Raw genomic sequence first — 13912 nt, 5'->3', positions numbered from 1 at the left:
TTTGTCTTTTTTGAGACAGGGTCTCCCTGTAGCCCCAGCTGTCCTGGAACTCACTATGTAGACCAGGCTGGCCTTGAACTCACAGAGATCCGCCTGCCTCTGCCTCCCGAGTGTTGGGATTAAAGGCGTGCGCCACCACACCTGGCTCACAATCCCTTTTTACGCTTAAAACTGATAAAGGAAATCGTCCAGAAATAAGTCACTGTTGGTCCTTCAGTTTTAAGACAGGTAGTTTTACGTACTGGAAAGCAGATTCTGCATTGGAACAGGTGGGTATTTCCAGAAGACTTCTTTGCCTTTCAGTAGCACTCTCTCTCTCCTATCCCTCTCTCCCTCCTCCTCACCCACTACCTAGGCAAGCACTTTATCACTCTTTTGAATTTCCTTTCATCTCTGTCTCCTTGCCTGCCCCACATCTCTGCCCTTGATTCAACTGTGAATTACCACAAGAGCACACAGCAGTCTGCCTGTCCATCCTATTTAACCTCAATCCTCGACACTGGTGTGTCATGGAAAATTAAGAACTTTTGAGAGGAACCATGGAAGGAAAAAGTTTAGTTAGCAAGACCACAAACCACTAACCTTGGCCACATATGGTCACTGTTCTTGACAAAACTGGAAAACTATTGAACACTTGATGGGGGGCCTTCTAACCTATGAGTCTGACCGTTGATTTTACATGCATCCAAACACAGTATCTGAGGAAAAAGAAAACAAACTGAGAAACCCAGAGTCCAGGAAATGAGCAGACCTCCTAGGGCCTCCAACTTGCTGACTGGCCAGAGCAACACCCTAGGAATGGTCACAGGGAATCAGAGTCCAAGTGGTACCTTGACCGAGTTGACAGCTTAGGGAGGGATATACTCAGAGGAATGCCCTTCCTCATCATCCGCTTCAAAGTTAGATGTGCCCCCAACATATAATTTGTATCATCACTAGTTAGGTAACTCATTTTGGTGCTGGAGATTAAACATGGGTCTCATCTGTGCTAAGCTCCTACCCCAGCACTGAGCTGCAACCTTGACTCCCTTAGTTTAATAAGCAATGGTCACCATATAGAACACTATTTTATTCTTTGAAACCAGGAAATCCCTAGCTGTCCCAAATTGTCTGTGTTGCTTTGTACCATAGGAGCCCAGAGAAATGACTGATAGAAATTAGTCTTTATTTTTATGGAGCATTTATACATGGAACGGGTTTTATCCCTTTCTTTTTTTATGAATTGTGATTAAAATACATATAACAAAAGTTAGTATTTTAAAGTTTGAATTCATTGACACCAAGTAAATTTTCAATGTTGTACAATTATCACTACTATTCTAGAAAGAACTTTTTCATCAGCCTGAAAGAAAAGCTCATACCCATTAAGCATGTCTCCCAAGTTTCCCACTCCTAGCCCCTGGCAATTAGGATCTTCTCTCCATGCCGATAGATTTTCCTATTCTGGACATTTCATAAAAATGAATTCGTATAATATATGGGATTTTTGTTTGTGGCTTCCACTAATTAGCACATTATTTTAAGGTTCATCTATTTTACAGCATGTATCACTAATTCATTCATTTTTATGGTTGACTAGTATTCCAATACATAGTGAAGGCTCTCGCAAAATGAATACTGGTAGCTGCAAGCTCCTAAAATGAAGGAATTTATCCTATGTGAAAGACAGTATTTCTAATAATGGTTCTATTATTAGAAATACTATCTTTCTAATGGTTCTATATTGAAAAAGGGAAGCAAATCCATGTACAATCAGGCCATTCCATTCACAACAAACTTTCAATCCCTATCCAGACTTCACCTTTCTGAGCTAAGTCTTTTCTTAAAAGTTGGAAGACTCAGAAGATTTTCTTCCACATTATTTCAAATAAATCCAACTATGCCCCATTGTCCTGCTAGCTTCTTGGAATCAGAAGCCTAAGGTACAAGTCTCTGTACTCAGCAAGCCTGCTCTAGCACGAAGATAAACATCCAAACAAATTTCCCCACAATATGACAACATCAAGGATGGAAATATAAATATAAGTTTGAGTTCAGCAAGAATTCCAGTTGAGAATGCTTACGCAAGCTTGGTATGTGTGTAGGCGTGCTTTGGTTTGGCTTCTTCTTTTTCAAAAGTGTGTGTATGTGTGTGTGTGTGTGTGTGTGTGTGTAGGTATGTGTATGTAGGTGTGTGCATGCCATAGCCCTGTGTGGTAGTCAGATTCCAGACCTACAGAGAAGACAGTATAGTACAATGACCACATATGCTAATTGATGCATAATAAATATATTTTATTCCGTTCCATTTAATAAATAGTAATTAGCATTCATTTTCTCTGTGTGTGCAGTTTGCTTAAATTTAGAAAGATGCAAACACATGGTATTTTGTTTTAAAACTTTTGGCAGATGTAACTAAAGGCCTCACAACCCCACTATCCTTGCTCTACTCAACTATTTACGAGCCGAACATTTTAACACTGACACATTACCTAAAACACAGTCCCATTCAAATGCTCTTATTTACCCATCAGTGTCCTATTAGCTGTGCTTTTTTATTTACTCCATATGCATACTACTATCATTAACAGCAACTATCATTATTATTATTTATGGTGCAGGTTTCAAACTGAAGACCTTGCACATGCTAAGACAAGTGCCCTATCACTGAGCCACATTCCTGGCATTTTTTTTTCTTCCTTTTTTAAAAAAAAAAAACAGGGTCTGGTCTTAAACTTGGAAGCTCCACCTTCACTTCCCAGTATTTGTATGTTTTCAAAAGCCAGAATCCAATAAAAAATCACAAACATTTAGTTCCATGTCTTTTTACTTTCTTTAACCCACAACCATCATTCCATCTTCTTTCTTTCATGACATGCATTTTCCTTGTCTCACAGATTGTCTCTCAACTGAACTGTTCTTTTGGAATCTCTTGATTCACGCTTACATTTTTGGCATAAAAAACCACGGAGGTGGCACTGTATAACCCCACTGTGTTCAGTTCAGAGCGTCCTGCTGCCAGTTCTCATGTTTTGCTGGTGATGCCAAGTTTGATCAGTTTGTTTAAGCACCATTTCTCCTTTGCGATCAATAATTCGTGGGATGATACTCTGAGATCGAATATCCTGTTTCCTACAACTATCCACCCGAGAGTTTTCACTGTTTCTTTACTCATCTTCCTTTGAGACTACTTTGTCCAAGCTGGCCTCAAACTCCTAGGCTCAAGTACTGAATAGCCAGGGCTACAGGTGCACGTGAGTACATCTGGCAAAAAGTGGTCTAAAAATATTTATTTTATCATTTTAAATTATGTGTGTATGTGTTTGGGTCTGCGTGTGGGTTTATACATGTGAGTGCCAGTGCCTACTGAGGCCAGAGGTGTCAGATCCCCTATAGCTGAATTTACAGGTAGTTGTGAATTGCCCAATGTGGTGCTGGAAACTGAACTCACATCCTTTGCAAAACTAGTACTTGCTCTTAACCACTGAGCCATCTCTGTAGCCCAAAAGGTATCTTTAAATATTAGCATTCTTCTACATTTCTTAGCTGGCAGGAAGAATTTCTCCTTATCTTCATACCAATTAATTCTTCTTGTTTCTCTATGGATATGTGAAAACTCTAACGTAATTTTTATTTTATTTATTTTTTAAATATTTTACTTATTATTTTATGTGTATGGGTGTTATGCCTGCATGTAGGTAAGTGCACCAGTGTCATGCAATGCCCATGGAGGACAGAAGAGGCTGTTGGATCCCCTGGAACTGGAATTACGGGCAGTTGTTAGCTGCCGTGTAGGTACTGGGATTTGAACCTAGGTCTTCTCCAAGAACAGTCAGTGTTCTCAATCGCTGAGCCATTTCTCCAGCCCCTTGAACACGTTTTTTAGAAAAATCAATAATTAGACTCTATACATACACCTGTGGCTCTGGGGATTGAACCCAGGGCCTCGTGCATGTTAGACAGGCATTCTACCACTGAGCTACATTCCAAACCCGCCATCACTCTTTTTCTTGCCTCAAATCTGGCCAGTGAGATTCCATGGTTTCTGTCTTGTGTTACGTTGTGTTTTCCTGGCGTTAACACTTGCCTCGCTTTTTTAATTGTTTAGATTCCCTCCTATGAAATCTCTCATCCTCATAATGAAATGTTTCTGCAGGAAAACATGATATTCTATTTTTTCCCTTTACCTTTAGCTCTGTTCCTTTTGTTTTGTTTTGTTTTGGTTTGGTTTAAGAGAGGGTCTCATGCAGTCCAGGCTGGTTCTGAGTTCTTAATCATCCTGCCTCCACCACCAAGGGCTGGGATTACAGGCATGAGCTACCATGCCTGGTTCCTTTAGCTCCATTAGTGAGTGGCCGTCCTCTTGGTCTACTGTACAGCCTTCCTGCTGCCGTCTTGCACTTCCGTTTCTTTCCCAGGTTCTCTAGTACCCCAGATCTTTCTAGAGTTACTTTCTCAAGGAAAGTGCAGTTGCTCGTTGCTTCCTGAGATATTTCACTGCCATCCAGTGTTTCTGTTGAGATATTAGATGTCATTCTGATATTAGATCCTTTGACAGCTATATCCACCCTGGAAGCCTGAGGGAAATTTCCTTAGGCTGTGAAGTACAAGGGTTTTGTTGCTGCTATTTTGTATCAAGGTTTCACTATGTTGCCCAGGCTGGCCTCAAACTCTTTTGTGCATTTAACTGATTGATTGATTTTGTGTGTGTGTGTGTGTGTGTGTGTGTACACATGCCATAATATGTGTGTGGAAATCAAAGGACAACCATGTGGGTTCCTGGGATTGAACATGGGTCTTCAAGCTTGGTGGCAGGCACCTTTATCCACTGAGTCATGTCACTGGCCCATGGCCTCAAACTCTTGATTCTTCTGCTTAGTCTTCCAAATTGCTGGGACTGCAGGAACTCAAGTCTTTCATACTTTTTTTTTTGCACATTCCTTAAACTAGGTATCAAATGAATTCTCTTAACATGGTCATTCCTGTCCCTCAGTTCTAGAGACATTTCTTGCATTATTCTTTGACCTGTTCTTACTCCTGCCTTCCTATCCTGACATTCTTATAATTTGGAGATTGGAGCCATCTGTTCATTTTCTTATACTCTCGTCTTTCAGTTTTACTTTCTAAGTCATTTCTTCAGGTTTGAAACTGTAGGGAGGCAGCCAGTAACCCTCTCTGTTTTTCTCTTATAGACTACTTCTCATAGTTTTCTCTTTCACAAAGAGAAAGACAGGAAATAACTGGTGTATGTAAGCCAATCTGATGATAAGACATTAAATCCAACTGTTGCACCTCCGTTGACATATGCAATTATTTAAAGTGAAGGTGGCTGGTCCATTTGTTGGCCAGCAGAAATGGTGTCATCCCTTCCACTAGCTCAATGTGGCAATACTGCTTGTGCTGTTCAAGACCATGTCTCTGTCTTGGGGTTTTCTGAAATTTATATTGCTTGGCATGGTTCTAAGCCAAAGGGTCCTTAGAATATGATATATGATCTTTTTTCAGCTCAGCAGGTCTGTGAAAAACCTAGTAAATGTGAAAGAAATACCAAAGACTGCAAACACCTCAGGTGGGGTTCAGTGGAACATATACAAACCATCCCCAGGCTCCTCAAACAAGGCACCACTCTGCCTGCTGTCTCCTTTCTTAGCGCCTGCCCTTCACTCTGCTCTTTCATGCTGGGGCTTAGAGTCTGCACACTACTTCTCCCAGGCTCCCCGGCAGCTGGCTTTCTGTTATGTTCCGTTAGTGTAAGGCATTGGTAAGAGTTCAGAAAACAAGAGGGGTGAAGCCGTCCTTTTCTCCTCTATCTGTGTCTAGCAGTTTCTGTAAGGTATCTATAGTCCCTTCGGGAGCTCAGCAGCAGCAGCTGGGTCTCTCTTCAGCTGGCTCTACTCTGCGTGGGCCCAGGAGCCATTGCAGGGCAGCTGCAGCAAGGCCTGAGCAGCCCACCCAGGATGGCAGCAGTGTACATGCCCCTCTGCTCTACAACACCACTTCAGAGCTATGAAGCTCTTTTATGGGTAACCTCCTCCTTTCATCCTCTCAGTCCTTCTCACAGTATTATAACAAGTTCTCTGTATCAAACCTCCGCTGGGTGAAATACTCCATTTGGTTACTCTTTCTTGACTAGTTACTGCCAGTGCCTCCATGAGGGTTAACAAACAAACTTTCTTTACTACCAAAAAGAGTCAAGGGCCCAAGGTCTCATCTATGGCTTTGATTATACAAGTACAGACAGATTTTAAACAGTTTGTTAATAAAGCCATAGAAGATACTAACCTTACTCTAACATTTAGTTCTAAATTACATACTCATTAGCTTCCAGGACAAATTCCTACATTCATGGCAGGCCTCTCTGCATAAAATGTGACTGACACAAAAATAAGGAAAATGGGGCTTGAGAGATGACTCAGTGGTTAAGAGCACTGGTTGTTCTTGCAGAGGACCTGGGTTCAATTCCCAGCACCCATAGGGTGGCTAACAACCATCTATAACTCCAGTTCCAGGGGAATTCGATGCCCACTCTGACCTCCTTGGGTACTGCACAACAAGGTGCACTTACTTATATGCAGGCAATACATTCATATACATAAAATAAAAATAATAACAAATAAAATATTTTCAAAAATAAGAAAAATGTGGGGCTAGAGAGATGGCTCAGTGGTTAAGAGCACTGACAGTTCTGGCAGAGGACCCGGGTTCAATTCCCAGCACCCACATGGCAGCTACAAACCGTCCTTAACTCCAGTTCCAGGGGAATCTGAAGCCCTCTTCTGACCTCTGTGGCACTGCATGACACAGGTGAATTCACATACATGCAGGCAATACACTCATACACATAAAATAAAAATAATAAATAAAATATTTAAAAAAATAAGAAAAATGGTTTATATACCGCTAGGATTACCAAAACCAAAACTAGCTTTCAATGAGATGAGGCTGAGTTGGTAGAAAGTTGTTTAGGTCTTTAATTTTGAAAAACAGCAAGCTGTTAAACTGTCTGGATCACAGTTTAAAATGTATAGTGCATGTCTGTAATCATAGCTCCGCAAAGCCTTCAGGCAAGACGATCTTGAGTTCAAGGCCAGTTCATGCTATACAGCAAGACCTCCTTTTTTTTTTTTTTAGACAGGGTCTCCCTGTAGCCCCAGATGGCCTGGAACTCACTATGTAGACCAGGCTGGCCTTGAACTCACAGAGATCTGCCTATCTCTACCTTCTGAGCCTTCTGAGTGCTGGGATTAAAGGTGTGCATCACCATGTCTGGCCTAAGACCTCCTTTCAACACACACACACACACACACACACACACACACACACACACACGATGTAAATGGTAAGAAAACAGATACAGAAGGTCTTTTTCAAAAGTAAGCTGTGGAGTATACCACAGAGATATTATACAATAACAAATTTCAAATGTACTTCTTGGGACCGTTCCTATGTTCAGTTGTATTCTGTAACTTACTTCCAGATGGCTCCAAGCTCTGCAACACATCAAGGAGAGAAATTGGCTGGCTGAGGCAGACAAAACAAACCAGGGGATGGCAGTGTTTTATGGGTGCTGGCTGGGAGGGTGGGATATAGCATGGGTATGAGGCCTTCCAGAGCTATAATCTTGACTTGAGGTGATGAACAGAGAAGAGCAGTGAAGACAGAACAAAGAAAAAAACCAGGAAAGTGGAGCAGGGAACTAGGAAGAGAGAATAAAGGGAGAAGGAAGAGAATCTAGGGAAGAGCCCTGGCCCACAGAGCTGGAGATGTGATTTGGAGATGGATGAATCTGGTTCCATTGATTGACTTATGTGGAATAGTCCAGAGTTCATCAAAATGCCCTCCTGTGGGGTTGCTAGTGCTGTGAGGCTGTTGGCTCAGAGAAAGCCAGCTAGGATTGTGTCCAGCATCCTCTCCCAGGAGCTAGGGCTCCTAACTTTGAACACTAACATACAGAAAATGAGGTATCACTGTCTATGAAAGGCATGGTCTTGAAAATAAACACACTGGCCCTGGGCAGAAGGTTGCAAAGACACTCAAATGCCCCAAACAGAAATTTGTCAAAGACTTCTTATTTCCTTTTGTCCTCTAGAAACTGAACAGCTTTCCCACCATTAGCAATGCCAAAGACACCTAATTAGGCTTCTTTGAAATGAGTGTTGGAAACGGAATTTGTATATTATCATAAAAAAAAAAACTATTGGTATAAACCCTGTAAGACATAAAATTGAATGAGTTTTTAACCTTTAAAAAAGATCTCCATTTCATTTTAAAATATACTGTTTCTTACAGAAATACTAATTGTTTTTGCTAATAACACTGAGATGTTGGCACATGTGTCTCCAGTCTGTATGTATCTGATTATTACTAGTCATAGTCAGTTGCACTCGGATCCTTGGCACCTGTGTACGTCTATAAAGTCATTGGGTAGATTTCAATGGTAATGTTTATCACCTCTACTAATGAACATGATGTAAATTTTTATGCTTCCTCCTCAAATATAATTCATTTTTTTAATTTGATTTTTTTGTGTGTATATCACACAGAACATCCCAAACCATTTTATTCATCTATACACCCACTTAGCAGATGGCACCCCCTGCTACTGTCCATTGTGTTGTCGTCACCCCCAGCTGTTCCCCACTACTTGTCCATATGGTGAATTTAGTCAGCCTATCTAGAGGTCTTTGTTTTAGGAAGGTCAGCTGTTCCTCATCTAGCAGCAATCAGATGTCAATATTCATACTGAGTTCAATATTGTATAACTGTATTAAATCAACAGTGAACCTAAAAATTTTATAGCCACTTTTGAAAGAGATGTGTCTTTGTTCTGGAAACTGTTATTGAGTATGTTAAAGCTGCAATGAAATGCTTCTTCTAAAAAAAAACAAAAACAAAAAAACTATTGGGTCCATTTTGAGTGATATTACTGATAAAATCAGTAATTTTATTTTCCTTTTCCAAGATGATATATTTGGTGATATATGGGTGTTTTTTGTTTGTTTGTTTTTATTTTTTTGGCTCTTTGGGAAAGGGTGTTCCTACAGTCCCCAGCTAGAACTCGCTATGTAGAACAGGCTGGCCTCCATCTCACAGAGATCCACCTGCCCTCGGGCTCCTGAGTGCTAGGATTAAAGGCATGTGCTGTCATGCCCAGCCATATATGCCTTTAAATAGCTGACTATATTTGTCCAAAACAAGTGATGTCTACCTTGGCAAGGGCCAGAGGAAGTGGCTCCCTGCAGTTGGCTCTTCTCCCTTCCCTTCAGATATAAAATTATACAGGCAGTCTCCACTTTGAAAAATGGTTACAAATATGTTTCTTTTAGTATTTACAGCCCCCAAAGGCTTTGCTTTTTTTCTCATGAAAAAGTACTAGGCTGGCAAGATGTCTCAGTGGGTAAAAGCACTTGTTGTACAAGCTTGATGACCCAAGTTCAATCCTTGAAATCCAAGGTGAAAGGAGAAAACTGATTCCCAAAAGTTGCTCTCTGATCTCCACATACACACAATGGCACCAGCATATACAGATCATACACACACACACACACACACACACACACACACACACACACACGCACGTAACCTAAAAAAATTTCTTGGTTGCCTGCCAGAACTTGAGGGTAAGATCCTACTGCTGAAGACACCACACACTGACTTGGAGAAATCAACCTGACACTGACCTGGAAACCTCCTCCCTGATGGCTAGCTCTCATAGTGTTGGAAGGTGTTATGGAAGCTCCCCATGAAGGGTGGCGTGGGGTGGATTATCAACAGCCCTACTCAACTGCAAATCCTGTGAATTACAGTAACAAACAACCTGGCAAGATATGCCTAACACTCAACTGTGGTACACTAAACAACAGCATATGCCCAAGAGTGCAATACTGGCATTAATGTTTTGGACACAACAAGCAGCTGTCTGACTGGATTTAAGTTTCACTCAATTGGGAGGGAACTCATGCTTGGTTACTATCAACCTACTGAAGAATTCTTGGCTGGAGAGGTCATTGTCTCTGGAGGGGAACCTACTACTACCATTTTGCTAAATTGATATAGTTTCCAACTGCCTTCTAAATACTTATCCTTATACCCATGGATAAGTGCAGCCCTCACCTCTCAAAGAAGCTTCTTTTTGCAGCAGATGGAGGCTATTACAGAAAATAACAGATCAAAATTCAGAGAATAAATGAATATCTCAAATGGGACATTCAAAACACAGCTCCTACACCCAAGGCTTAGGGAACATCAGGGAAGAGGGGGTGGAAAGCTTATAAGAAGCAGAGAACCAGAAGGCCTGCTGCAAAATAGTGTCTTCTGCCAGGAATGCTGCACCCAGGAACTCACAGCAATATGGTAGCCTTCACAAGACCACAACAGTCAATACTCTAACATGGATGAGGGAAGGGTTCATAAGGCCCACCTCTAGTTGAAGAGCTATAGCCAGTTGATGGCTGCTGAGGGAGAGAGAGCCAGTTTTCTTCAGGGACAAGCCCCCTGATAGGCTGTCTATGCCCTACAACTAAGTACAAATGGCTGCACTAATTGGACTCACTAGGCTTATATATATAACAAAAATTATAGAAGAAGAAGACATGACTTTGAGAGAGGGATGTATAGGAGAGACAAAGGAGGAGTTAGAGGGGGAGGGAGGGGTAGACATGATGAAAATACACTGTACCCATGTATGAATTTCTAAAAAGAAAACTCTAAAAAATTTGCCTAAGGCCTAGCATTTATTTGCCTCACAGCAAAGAGGCAATTTCATAAGGGGAGGGAGAAACATTTAAATCTAAGTCTGTGATGATCACTAAGCTGACTGGAGTCATCACATATCATCAAAAATATAAACTATGGTTTAAGAAACAGCGTAGGAGAACAGCCACAGGAGGCAGTTCCAAATCAGTTTTTTAAAAAATGACAAGAACTAGAAACACAGGGGAAAAGAAAAAGGGAGAAAGAAAAAAGAATCAGATTTTAGAAGAATTATAAGTTTGTTTTGTTTTGTTTTATTGGGATGGTTTCTCTTTGTAGCCCTGGCTAGCCTGAAACTCATTATATAGACCAGGGTGGCCTCGATTTCACAGAGATCCACCTGCCTCTGCCTCTTAAGTGCTGGGATTGAAGGCGGGTGTCACCATACCAGGCCCGTAAGATTTGTAAATTTAACCTAAGGAAAAGAATCTATAAAACAATAGATTCAAATTGGGCATGGTGGCACATACCTTCAATACAGGAGGATTAGGAGTTCAAGGTCAACCTCAGCAACATAACAAGTTTGAGGCCAGCCTGGATTACATGAGATCCTGTTTCAAAAAAGAAAAAAAAAACTGAAACAATGGACTTAAAGCCACAGTAAGCCAGGCCTCTTTCTATCACCTCAGGAAAATAAAAAGTACATCTCCTGACTCTTAGAGATTTGTTTATAAATAAGCTGGAAGTCAGACTGTCAAAAAGATAGAGACTTTCCTAATTTATCAAGATATACAGACTATGTCAAAATGAGTAGTTGTTACTGAAACCATGCTAGCATAATGTCAGAGGACTGGTAATAGTGATCGAAAGTCACTGCAAACCAAACATTCCAGGCATAAAACTTCCTCTTCTTCTCTGGGTTTCTCAATGAAACTGCCAACACTGTGTGTATCAGCAACCAATCAACTATGCTTTCTAAATATTAATATAAATAACACTAAAGAAAAAGAGAGGAACAATAATAATGCTTAGTTTATGTACATTACTTACCTATGTATTCAGGAGATGACTTACAGGTTTTTGAAACTCCTTTTGTTCCTATTCCTATTTTGTTTAGGCAAATATATGTAGGTATGATTAAGATTTTATTTCACGGGGCTAGAGAGATGACTCAGCAGTTAAAGAGCACTGGCTGTTCCTGCAGAGGACCAGGTTTGACTCCCAGCACCCACATGGTGGCTAACTACTGTTCATAACTCTAGTTCCGAGGGAATCCGACACCCTCTTCTGGCCTCTGCAGGCACTGCACAACAAGGGCACACTTACACACATGCAGGCAATACACTCATACACATAAAATTAAAAAAAAAAAAAAACATTTGTAAAGAAGATTCTATTTCACCACATGAAAACATGGGTATTCAGGGAGTCATGGCACATACCTTTAATCCCAATACTTGGGAGGCAGAGGCAGATGGATCTGTGAGATTGAGGCCAACCTGGTCTACATAATGAGTTCTAGGCCAGCTGGGGCTATAGGGAGACCCTGTCTTAAAACAACAACAAAAACATCAAAACCCCACCAAAATTCTTTTAAAAACATGGGTGTATGTAGCAACATGACACATTACTTTGATGATGTCAGGGAATTTCAGAAATATTCCAATTTTGCTGTAGTTTATGGGGATGAAGAATAGCAAGCATTTATTCGCTTTAAAATTTAAAACCTTGTTGTGGTAAAGCTACATGACATAAAATTTATCAACCCAGCCATTCACAAGGGCACAGCTTGGTGGCATTAAGTACATTCACACTGCTGAGTGACTACCACCACTGAATCTACTCATTTTCTAAAATGGTCATTTTCAGTTTTTCTTGTGGCAGGCAATATGTCAACAAAATGATGAAGAATTTTAGATGCCATATTGGCAATACTGTTATTTTAAAACAGTATTTCTTTTCTTTTGCAGAAAAGAAAAAAAAAAAAAAATCCCACAGCCACTTTGAAAGGAATTACTGCTTTAAAGGGCTAAAAGAAACAGGCATTTGGAGCCACAGAAGATTTAAAGTCATTCACAGTCATGTGCTCTCTCAAGGACAATGGAGTCATGTGTTCCACTGAGGAAGATCAGCACCACTCTCCAGAACAGCAGAGTGAGACACAGTGAGAGACACGGCACCTGTCAGGGAGGCTGGTGTCACAAACCCAGCTGACACCCACGTTTGATATAAAGATCAATTTGTTGCTAATTCAGAGAAATTGACCTCAGTGTTCAGACTCATGGGCAGAGAAAACCAATAGTGATTTTAAAATGAACCTCAAATCAGTTATTCTAAGGAATTTAACATGGTTCACTGACTGAAAATTGTCATTATTGCCTGGCTGTGAAATAGAAAGGAAAGGTAAGCCAAAAAATAAATATCAATTCACTGGTAAGGTTCTGTTGGAGGCAATTAATGGATTCCCAGAGCTGATCGAACTCTTCATTAATGCAACAACATCTGGAGTCAAGTTATTTAAAAGCTAATACCAGCGTTTACAAGACTGCATTTCCAAGGAGCTCAGTAAAGGTATCGATTGATTTTCTTTCTTTTTTTTTCCCTTCCAGGGCTGGAAATGGAGCCTGGGGCCTCATTCCAGCTATGCAAAGTGTTCTACCACTGAGCCACATCTCCAGCCCCTACTTATTTTCCAACTTGCACACATTCCCTTATACTTCCCAAACTCTCCTATTTCATTCAAACATGTGCAATCTGAAGTGGGCATTGACTTGATTATGGCCTCAAGTAAGTCACAAGATCCTAGTCTAGGCTGCTAGCTGTGCTTTGCAATGGCTCCTGTTCCTGTGGGAACACACTCTTCCAGAGCACAGTGGACAGAGGGTGGTAGGCAGAGTTTGTACAGAGTTGCAAGTTAATGAGGCATGTATTCATTATTATAATTTCTAAAAATGTGGAAATCTTATAGTTTTTGTTTGTATCTATGCCTTCTTTAATTTTGTTTCTATTTAACCTTACTCAACAATGCTTACTGTTTCTTTTAAGCAATGGTGGGAAATCGCAGCAAATATAAAAGAAAGCTGTATTTCTTTCTTTCTTTCTTTCTTTCTTTCTTTCTTTCTTTCTTTCTTACTTTTTTTTTTTTGTAAAGCTGTATTTCACTTGGAGCACATACCAGTTACTGGCTGGGGTCTGGGTACTTCTTAAACAGAGTGGCAAGCACTAGGCAGCCAGAAGGACA

At 40.6% G+C, this 13912-nt stretch overlaps 1 protein-coding gene across 3 annotated transcripts in view; it reads right to left on the bottom strand.

The window, feature by feature from the left end:
- Stx8 (syntaxin 8) overlaps positions 1-13912 on the bottom strand; it is a 277290-nt gene that overhangs the window by 74157 nt on the left and 189221 nt on the right. The window lies entirely within an intron of this gene.

The sequence above is a fragment of the Nannospalax galili genome, unplaced genomic scaffold, assembly GCF_000622305.1.
Source record: "Nannospalax galili isolate Female #2095 unplaced genomic scaffold, S.galili_v1.0 scaffold146, whole genome shotgun sequence".
NCBI classification, from domain to species: Eukaryota; Metazoa; Chordata; class Mammalia; order Rodentia; family Spalacidae; genus Nannospalax; species Nannospalax galili.
The sequence above is the reverse complement of the archived record's forward strand: the minus strand, read 5'-3'. Positions and strand labels throughout refer to the sequence as shown.